Here is a 10,273-nt window from a genome sequence, read left to right as displayed (position 1 = left end):
CTTCTAGGTCTTCCCTATTTTTTCAATGTAACTTAAATGATGTAAAACACAATATACCGCTCATCAGTTTTGCACATTTTTATATGGACTTCACCTCAGTCTACAACATTCCTTCATTATTCTGTTCCTGATATTTTTACACTACCAAGACATAAGAACATTTTCATACAATTTTTATTATAAAAAAAAAACTGTACAGAGGTGTCACATTTATGGGAGCAAATAATGAGTACATTTCTTAACAAGCATTGTTCCCTCTTCCCACCATCCCTTCCCTCCCACCTCCACAAATACGCTCCCCTCCCCCTTCCCCCTGACTAAATTGTAAAGTTCATTTTTCAACAGAGTGTCTTGTGCATCTCATTGTTACAATGAGTTAACCTGTATCCCTATTTAACCATTTTGTATTTCCCTTCCCCTCACCAAATTAGAGAAACATATACACAGGATGTAGGTGTACCAACTTCAAATACAATGAAAACAGGGGTTATAGCGTGGGGGAGGAACATATACAGAAAGAAAAAAAATCATATTGCACATCATAAGTACGTTAGAAACAATAACAAGAAAGAAAAAACATACTTGTGTCCCTGTCTTAGGGTTCATTTCCCTTAATATCATCTTATCTGCTCATATGCACATAGCTTTTGACTTATTCTGCTTATCTCAGACATATATTAGTTATTGAAAATAAGAGAAACCACGGGACCTATGTTTCTTTGGACTTGGCTTACTTCACTTAATAAATTTTTTTCCAAGACTTTCCAATTCCTAACAAATTGGGTGATACTATTCTTTCTGATGGAGGCATAGCATTCCATTGTTTATATACACCCACATTTTCTTGATCCATTCATCTACTGAGGGGCATCAGGGTTGGCTCTATATCAGCTATTGTAAATAATGCTGCAGTAAACATAGCTGTGCTGGTAGTTTTAGTATGGTCTTGTTTGTGATCATTCGGGTAAATGCCCATAAGTGGGATTGCTGGGTCATAGGAAAGCTTCATATGGAGTCTTTTGAAGAGCCTCCATACTGCTTTCCAAAGTGGTTGAACAAGTTTACACACACACCAAGAATGCAGTAGAGTTCCCTGTGGACAGATGCTCTCCATCATCTGTTGTTGCAAAAATATGGAACATTTCACTAATTTGCATGTCAACCTTGCTCAGGGGCCATGCTAATATTCTCTGTATTGTTCCAATTTTAGCGTATTTGCTGCCTAATTGAGCACAGAACATTTTTTATATATAAAGTGTAATTTATTTTCTTAAACTAGACAATTCAAAAAAAAGTAAGTTCAAAAGAATTCTTGTGAAATTTTAGAAGCATGTATTTCTTTTTTTTTTTTTTTTGTTAGCAATACAACAAACTGTTAGTACCATGCATTTCTTACATAAGCACACATTTAAGAATAAAGTCAAGACTGGCATGTCAAAAACAAAATAATTCCAGATATTTGTTGTTCAAGAGATGTGTAGGAGGAGGAATTCAATTGTTCTATACAAGGCACCTGTCATAATGAACACTGCAGCAAGTGTTAAGGTTGTTAAAAGTTTTAAATTTTAAATGTATTTAATTTTGGGAATTTGCATATATATGCCAAAATTAGGACTGTTTGGCAGGTCATAAACTTTTCTATAAAGTATTTAAGGTTTATGGTATTTTAGCGTATTTGCTGCCTAATTGAGCACAGAACATTTTTTATATATAAAGTGTAATTTATTTTCTTAAACTAGACAATTCAAAAAAAAGTAAGTTCAAAAGAATTCTTGTGAAATTTTAGAAGCATGTATTTCTTTTTTTTTTTTTTTGTTAGCAATACAACAAACTGTTAGTACCATGCATTTCTTACATAAGCACACATTTAAGAATAAAGTCAAGACTGGCATGTCAAAAACAAAATAATTCCAGGTATTTGTTGTTCAAGAGATGTGTAGGAGGAGGAATTCAATTGTTCTATACAAGGCACCTGTCATAATGAACACTGCAGCAAGTGTTAAGGTTGTTAAAAGTTTTAAATTTTAAATGTATTTAATTTTGGGAATTTGCATATATATGCCAAAATTAGGACTGTTTGGCAGGTCATAAACTTTTCTATAAAGTATTTAAGGTTTATGGTAGCAGACATATGGTACTAATTATGTACATTTCAGAGTTTATAGAAACATTACCAATAAGAAGTTGCAAAGTCTTTGCGTAAAGAAGCAGAGTGAAGAGTTAAGACTTTGTTAACTATATAGTTTCTGTTTAATTTTTAGGGCTTCCTTACTTTACATGTTAGTGAGGAACAAATGATGATATAAGCCATATACAAATGATGAGATGAGCCATAAAAAGTAATCTTAGTGAGTAATTTTAAAGACTACTCATAGCCTATAAAACTCTTTTTAAGGGGCTGGGAAGGTGGCTCAGTGGTAAAGCGCTTGTCTTGCATGCTTGAGACCCTGGGTTCGATTCCTCAACACCCATAAACAAAAAACAAGCTGGAAGTGGTGATGTGGCTCAAGTGGTAGAGTGCTAGCCGTGAGCTGAAGAGCTGAGGGGCAGCACCCAGGCTCAGAGTCCAGGGCCACGACCGGATCCAAAATAAAAACCAAAACAAAATCCTCTTTTTAAACATCATAATCTTAGCCAGTTTTAAATGTACAGGAATATGAGAAAGTAGTAAAATCTAATATGTAGAACACTGGTAATTGTTTGTTTTTTTATTTGATTAATCATTAATATTTAATTGTCCGTTTTCTTTATTTGTTGCATTGTTTTCCTTTTTGTAATATAATACAACTTTTTATAAGTCGTCCTCAGGAGGTACTTTGAGAAGCTTACTGGGATGGCCAAAGCATTTTTTATAGGTGCATGTGAGTTTACAAAGAAGAAAATTAAGACAAATTATTTATTAAAAAAATTATCAAGTACAGTCTGAATTAGAAGGGATGATAAAGGTCCACACCCAAAATCTTAGCCTTCGTCTGAAGCTGCGGTATTACAGAGTTGAGACCACAAAAGTGAGAGACTGTTTTTGTGTTTTTTGTTTTTGTCAGTCTTGAGGCTTGAACTCTGGGCCAGAGCGCTCTCCCTGCACTCTTCAGCTCAAGGCTGGCACGCTATCCCTTGAGCCACAGCACCACTTCTGGTTTTCTAGTGGTTTATTAGAGATAAGATTCTCACGGACTTTCCTGCCTGGGCTGGCTTTCAACCGGGATCCTCAGAACTCAGCCTCCTGCATAGCTACGGTTACAGTCCTGAGCCACCAGCACCCAGCATTGTTTTGTTGATTTTTATTTTGTTGGTCATGGGGCTTGAACTCTGGGTCCTGGGTGCTGTCCCTCAGCTCAAGGCTAGCGCTACCATTTGAGCCTTCGTCTTTTTCTACTTCTGTAGTGCTGAGGAATCAAACCCAGGGCCCCATGCATGCAAGGCAAGCACTCTCCCATTGAGCCACCTTCCCAGCTCCAGAAAGACTGTGCTTTAAAAAATCATCTAAACAATATTTGCTTTCTGCTTTGGGTTATATAATGAAATATATGAATATCTTTTTATATTTTTGTGAATTGTCATACTTCTAAATTTATGCTAACTTGAGCCACTTTATCCTTTTCAAAGTCATGAAATATCTCTGAGAGTGTTCTTCTGGGAAGATTATATTTGCACTTATAATTTCTTCTGAGTCATTTTTATTTTTTTATTGTGAAAAAACTGTACAGAGGGATTACAATTACATGGGCAAGATAATGAGTATATTTCTTATCAAGCATTGTAGCCTCCTCCTTTATTTCCCCTTCCCATCCATTCCAAGCCTCCCCCCCACCCAATCCTCCCCCCACCACCCACCAAAGTTGTAAAGTTCGTTTTCGACATGACAACTTGTACTTCTTATTGTTGCAACGGGTCCACCTGTATCCTTATTTAAACGACTTGTTTTTCCCCTTCCCTTCCACAAATTATAACAACATCAAATACAGTGAAAGCAGGGGTTATAATGTGGGAGAGAGACATACAAAGCAACAAGGAAATAATCATATAAATGCGTTAGAAACAAATGAATGAAAGAAAAAAACATTTAAATACGTATCTTAGGGTTCATTTTCCTAACATCACCTTATCTGACCTTTTCTGCTTGACTCATACATATACTAACTATTGCAAATGAGGGAAACCATGGGACCTATGTTTCTTTGGGCTTGGCTTACTTCACTTAATATAATTTTTTTGAAGTCTTTCCAGGCCCATATCAAGCATTGAAATAGAAACAGCAATAAGAGACCTTCCATCTAAGAAAAGTCCAGGACCAGATGGTTTTGCAGCGGAATTCTACAAGGCCATCAAAGCAGAGCTCACACCAATACTCCTCCAACTCTTCAATGAAATTGAAAGAGAAAGTTCACTACTGAACACATTCTATGAAGCCATCATAATCCTCATCCTAAAACCAGGCAGGGAATCATCATTTTTATTTTTTATCAAAATCATTTTATATGTTATATTGATGGGTTATCATACATCAGATACCTTCAAATGTACATGAAGAGTCTAAAGATAGCAGTATGAATATTCTCATACAGCTCTTGTTTATCTGTTATGTACTTTCAGTATTATTGTACTTCTCTCTTTCACCCTTTTTCATTCATGGTCTTTCTCTTTCAGGCTCCATGTCTGCTACTTAGAATTTCAGCTGGTCTATTATCCCTCAGGATCCACTGGTTTTGTGGGAACATGATAGGGACCAACAGTTTCCCTTGCAGTTTTTAACAATTATAAGATTGACGTGATATTATTCTTTGCCATTCTAAATGGCAAAACAACAGATCTAGGAATTCCTTTTCACTTTTCTTCTGTTATAAATTTTATCTCATAGGAATCATTGGGATAGGTAAGATATTTTGACTTGAGACCTAAAAGTTCTTTTTCTTTTACAAATAACCTTTGTCTTTGATTATCAGTAAGTAACTACATGTAATGAAAACAAAACTATCCTATTGTAAGCAGACCGAAGTTGTTCACAGGGATGAAAAACAAGGTAATGGGGCAAGTGAGAACAAAGGATACCCATCATAGAGCACAGCTCCTCAGAGCAGTTTAACATGTACACTTTGTGAGAATGACAATGTGCTGGGAACTATTGATTAAATCACTGAACACTGATTTATATATATGTACATATATTTGCATATGTATATTTATTTATATATGCATATATGTATGTATATGCCCTTATATATGTACACATGTATGTTACTATACACACAAATTCACACATACATATACACATGTATACATGCACACATGGAGAAAGACACATATTTACAGCCAACACAAGTTTCATTAGTTGTTGACTATGCCTTAGATGGAATGCTTGGAACAAAATATGTTGAAAATATATTTGTCTCCATGAGTTCTTTTACCACTCCTCTTATCTCTTAAAACTGGTAGGTTTTGACAGATTCGACTTGCAAAATGCAGTACAAGTCACTTAGGAATCTCAGTAAGTAAAGAACATATGGTGTCTCCCAGCTCCCTACAGAATGCTTGCTCTTATAGACACTCTTAACAACCAAAGTAGCAGGAAAATATCCTTGTAAAGAATAAAGTTATACATCTCATTGTTGCAATAGGTCCACCTATATCCCTAGTTAAATGATTTTTTCCCTTCCCCTCCACAAATTATACCTACATCAATACAGTGAAAGCAGGGGTTATACCGTGGGGGAGGAACATGCAAAGCAACATAGAAATCATCTAATAAAAATGTTAAAAACAATTTCATGAAAGGCAAAAAAACATTTGAATACTTATCTTGGGCTTCATTCCCCTAACATCAAGTTATCTGACCTTTTCTGCTTGACTCAGACATATACTAGTTATTGCAAATAAGGAAAACCATGAGACCTATGTTTCTTTGGGCCTGGCTTACTTCACTTAATATAATTTTTTCCAAGTCTTACCATTTCCTAACAAATGGGGCAATGTCATCCTTTCTGATGGAGGCATAGAATTCCATTGTGTATATATACATTTTCTTGATCCATTCATCTATTGAGTGGCATCTGGGTTGGTTCCATATCTTAGCTGTAGTAAATAGGGGTGCAATAAACATAGTCGTGCTGGTAGCTTTAGTATGGTCTTGTTTGTGATCACGTGGGTAAATGCTCAAAGTCGGATTTCTGGGTCATAGGGGAGCTCTATGTGGAGTCTTTTGAGGAACCTCCATACTGCTTTCCAAAGTGGTTGAACAAGTTTACACTCCCACCAACAATGTAGAAAGGTTCACTTCTGTCCAAATCCCCTCCAGCATCTGTTGTTATTAGAGTTCTTTATTATAACCATTCTAACTGGTGTGAGGTGGAATTTCAATGTTGTTTTGTCGAAAAACGAACTTTACAACTTTGGTGGGTGGGGGGATGACCGGGTGTAGGGGGAAGATGGGAAGAGATGGGAAGAGGAAAGAAAGAGTAGCCAACAATGCTTGATAAGAAATGTACTCGTTATGTTGCCCATGTAATTGTAACTCCTCTGTACAGTATTCTCACAATAAAAAAAATAAAGTTATAAGGCGCTAAATAGCATCCTTCCTTGAGCTCTTTTCCAAAAGACAGCATCAATTCCTAAGCAGATGAGTGAGTCCTCAGAAGACTGGCCCTCAGACCAACATTTAACCAACCCATGTGAAAAGTCCTATGAGAGAAATGCTGACTGAGGTCTGGCTGATTTCCTGGCCAAGAAAATAAGAAAAGAAGAAAGTATTTTTAATGTATTAAAGTTTGAGAATAATTTGTAAACTGTCAATAATTGTGTAGAAAACAACTATACCAACTGACAAAAAATGATGTGCTCTTGGACTTGGTGAGTGATTTTACCTGTGTCTACACAAGTAGAATCAGCATAAATCAAGCCAGTATTTCTTCATTTAAGATATGAGGAAAAGATACAGGTTGACCCATTGTAACAATGAGATGTACAAGACACTCTATCAAAGAGGGGGTGGAGGGATGAGTTGGGGAGGTGTGAAGAGAAGGGATGGTAGGGGCAAAACAAAGGAGAGGGTGCTCAATAAGATATATACTCATGCTGGGCGCAGGTGGCTCAGGCCTCTAATCCTAGCTACTCAGGATGCTGAGATCTGAGGATCTCGATTTAAAGCCAGACCGGGAAGGAATTCCAAGAAATTCCAGCTTTTTTCTTTTTGCTTATGTGGTGCTGAGGAATCGAACCCAGGGCCTCATGCATGCAAGGCAAGCACTCTACCACTGAGCCACCTTCCCAGCCCCTGAGAAATTCTTATCTCCAATAAACCACCCAAAGACAGGAAGTGGCACTGTAGGTCAAGTGGTAGAGTGCTAGCCTTGAGCTGAAGAGCTGAGGACAGCGTTCAGGCCCAGAGTTCAAGCCTCATGTACGACAATAGAGAAAAAAAATAAAATGTACTCATTACCTTACTTATGTATCTGTATCCCCTCCATACAGTATTTTTACAATAAAAATATATATTAAAAAGATACAATGAAAACTTCTGTACTTATAGGAAGTTGTATTTGTCACTCAATATCAGTAAGGTATTGGTTTTAGGACCACAGGCATATTAAACTTTGGATACTCAAATTCTCTACGTGAACACAGTATATTATTTACATTAGAATCTGCCCACAAACTAGTGCAGAGTAATTGCTATGAAAATTTTTACTACATTCTATATTTGTAATGAAAAATAAAAGTATATGCACTATCAACAGATACAATTTTTTCAGATAATTTTTGTCCACATTTTGTGGATGGAATTGGGAGAGCAATTTTGAAAAGCACAAATTTCATCACCAAGACCGGTCTGCAAAACAAGGAGCTAATACAGCATCACTGAATAGTATGGAACGCCAAGGAGAAGTACTTGAATTGAGACAGTATCAGAAAGTGTAAGCACACAAGGACTTTTTAGAAATGCAGCTGCTAGATTTCTCATGGAGAGCTTTCATAACACTTTGTGAAACACAAGTCAGAACCTTACTGAAGTGTAGATAGTTTTCCCTCAAATTTCTCTCATGCTCGGTCATTATCAATCAACATATAGCTAATCATGAATAATCCTCTAATAACAAAATATTGATGGAGTATTTATATGCAGAAAACCTGGGAAGGCTAACTTTTTTCAATTAGGACAGTTGTATTCTATGATCCAGCAGAGAGGAAACTAGGTAAGCATCCATTTACAGTCTTCTGAATAATTCTGCTTCTGACAACATCAGTTATTTATCCATACCTGTGCCGGAGTGAGAGGCTTTTAAAAGACTTTAATGATTTTAAATTTAAATTTAAATGTGGAATGAAATTAGTTCCAATAGTGCATTACATTAAGATATTTAGAAACAACTGAGAAACCTAGAGATCTATAAGATTTTTTTGGAAGTGAAGGGATATTGGAATTTGGTTCTTTATATTTTAAGCAATTTGCAAAAAGAATTGGCAAATAAAATTTACATTTGCAGCAGACTTGACACTTATTAAATTTTGTATTGAAAAGAGCGCAGCCTCAACAATATATTAATGCTATCCTCTTATTTATCTTTAAAGGTTTATGCTTCTGGTCTCTTAATATTAAAACAAAACTTTTTTTTAATCTTTAGCTAGTAGTCCAAAAGGGTTTTGCTTCATCATGTCAGTGTTGAATAGAGTGTATTTATGTATGTACGTATGTTGAATAGAGTGTATGTTCATTTCAATGTACAATACATCTGGATCATTGTCAAACTTTCCACTTTTCTTCCTTCCCTTACGCCAACCCAACCTGTTTTCTACTTATATTCTCACATATATACTGAAGTATGCCCTGACAGGGACTCCAGCTGGTACAGCTTCTTTCCTGGCTTTGCCTTTGTTTTAGGGATTTTAGAGAAAAAAACCCTCTAAACAAGGTTAACTCGACCTTCCAACCAGCCCATTTCTTGCAATGGAAAGAATGCCTCTATGCTCCTCTCCCCTTAACAACCTTACCCACCTTGATTGTTCAGTTAAGGACTGACCCATAAAACAGATAGGTTGTAATCTGGCTCCAGCTGGTGACACCACATGCTTTATGATAAACCCTGCCTTTTGCACATGCTTACAGTAAACTCCACCTATTAGCCAACTGTGTGTGGTCTGGTATGGCCTTACAATCCTTTGTGTGTGTTACGATCCCATTGGTCACCTGCGCGTGACAAGGCTTGATCTCATGGATTTTGTCTTTAAAAAACAAAGAATGGGGGCTGCTCCAGGTTGTAGTATCAGCTCCCGAGCCTGTGCTGAGGCCCTGGCTGGTCAGTGTAGGAACCTCAATAAAGTTGATTCCTTATAAACATCTTTGTTGCAGTGGAATCTGTCACTCCAGAAGATTAGGTGGGCTTGCCTGCCCTGAGTAGGGGGTCTTCCTACTACATTTAATGAGGGCTTGTCCAGGATAGAGCTCTTAGCCACTCCAACCTGAGGGGGATTGAAGTCCCTGGCTGGTAGGACAGTGTGTGAGCACTTGGCTGTTGGAGAGAAGTTCCGAGAAAAGCCTCTAGGTAAGCGGGGTCGACCTAGGTAGAGAAGGAGCCAGAGTGAGGCCAAAAGTAGGGTGAGGCTGGACGCAGCAGAGTCCCCTATGGCTGAGGAAGTCCAGGGACACCTCGACCCCTCAATTCTACCTGTCCTAGCAGTCCTAGTTGGACGGGAGCTTGCTTAAATATTTGTCAATTATGAAACTGCCACTGACCACCTGCAAGTGGCTCCAGTTAGATCTCAGCCTCAGGCCTTGCTCAGGGGGTCTGAGCATAGGGGAGAACTTGTCAGTCTTAGGGACCACTGCTAAGGACATTTTTTCCTTGCCTGAAGATGACTGGGAATTCTTCTCCACCTTGGAATGCCCCTAGGTCAACTTTTGCAAGAATCTAAAAGAAAAATCCTCCAGAGGTGAGTGGAGGGGGGTGGGGTTAGAGTCCTCTTTTTAGTGAATGGTGGTGAGATGTTGTCCCATTCACTGAGAATTGATTTTGTTTTTGTGGCCACTTGTCTGCCTTGTTTACTTCAGTGTGTTTTCTGTTCTATGTTTTCTGAGGTAGGGAAGTTCTGGGTGAGCATGATAGGCTCATTCAGCAGACTCTGCATTCAGCTTGCTGAGTGAGAAGAGGGCAGAATTCTGGTAGGGATGTACTGGGGACCCGTTAGTCCCCAACTCATCCTTTGGTTGTTGTCTACTTTTGTTTTAAAATTGGGACCAGTTTTAAGTGTGGATCCTTCGTTTTTGTGTTTATTTGTGTTTTTG

The 10,273-nt window shown here is 37.6% G+C and overlaps 1 non-coding gene across 1 annotated transcript; it reads right to left on the bottom strand.

Moving 5' to 3' along the window:
• Nucleotides 1-1,127: 1,127 nt before the first annotated feature.
• On the bottom strand, nucleotides 1,128-1,234 carry LOC138828843 (U6 spliceosomal RNA). Its single transcript, XR_011372388.1, has one exon. It is a non-coding gene; the product is annotated as a U6 spliceosomal RNA (small nuclear RNA).
• Nucleotides 1,235-10,273: the final 9,039 nt, after the last annotated feature.

The sequence above is a fragment of the Dipodomys merriami genome, unplaced genomic scaffold (genome assembly GCF_024711535.1).
Source record: "Dipodomys merriami isolate MVZ:Mamm:240054 unplaced genomic scaffold, mDipMer1.0.p SCAF_1657, whole genome shotgun sequence".
In the NCBI taxonomy this organism is placed as follows: Eukaryota; Metazoa; Chordata; class Mammalia; order Rodentia; family Heteromyidae; genus Dipodomys; species Dipodomys merriami.
Note: the sequence above shows the minus strand (reverse complement) of the source record. Positions and strands in the feature narration are given on the sequence as shown.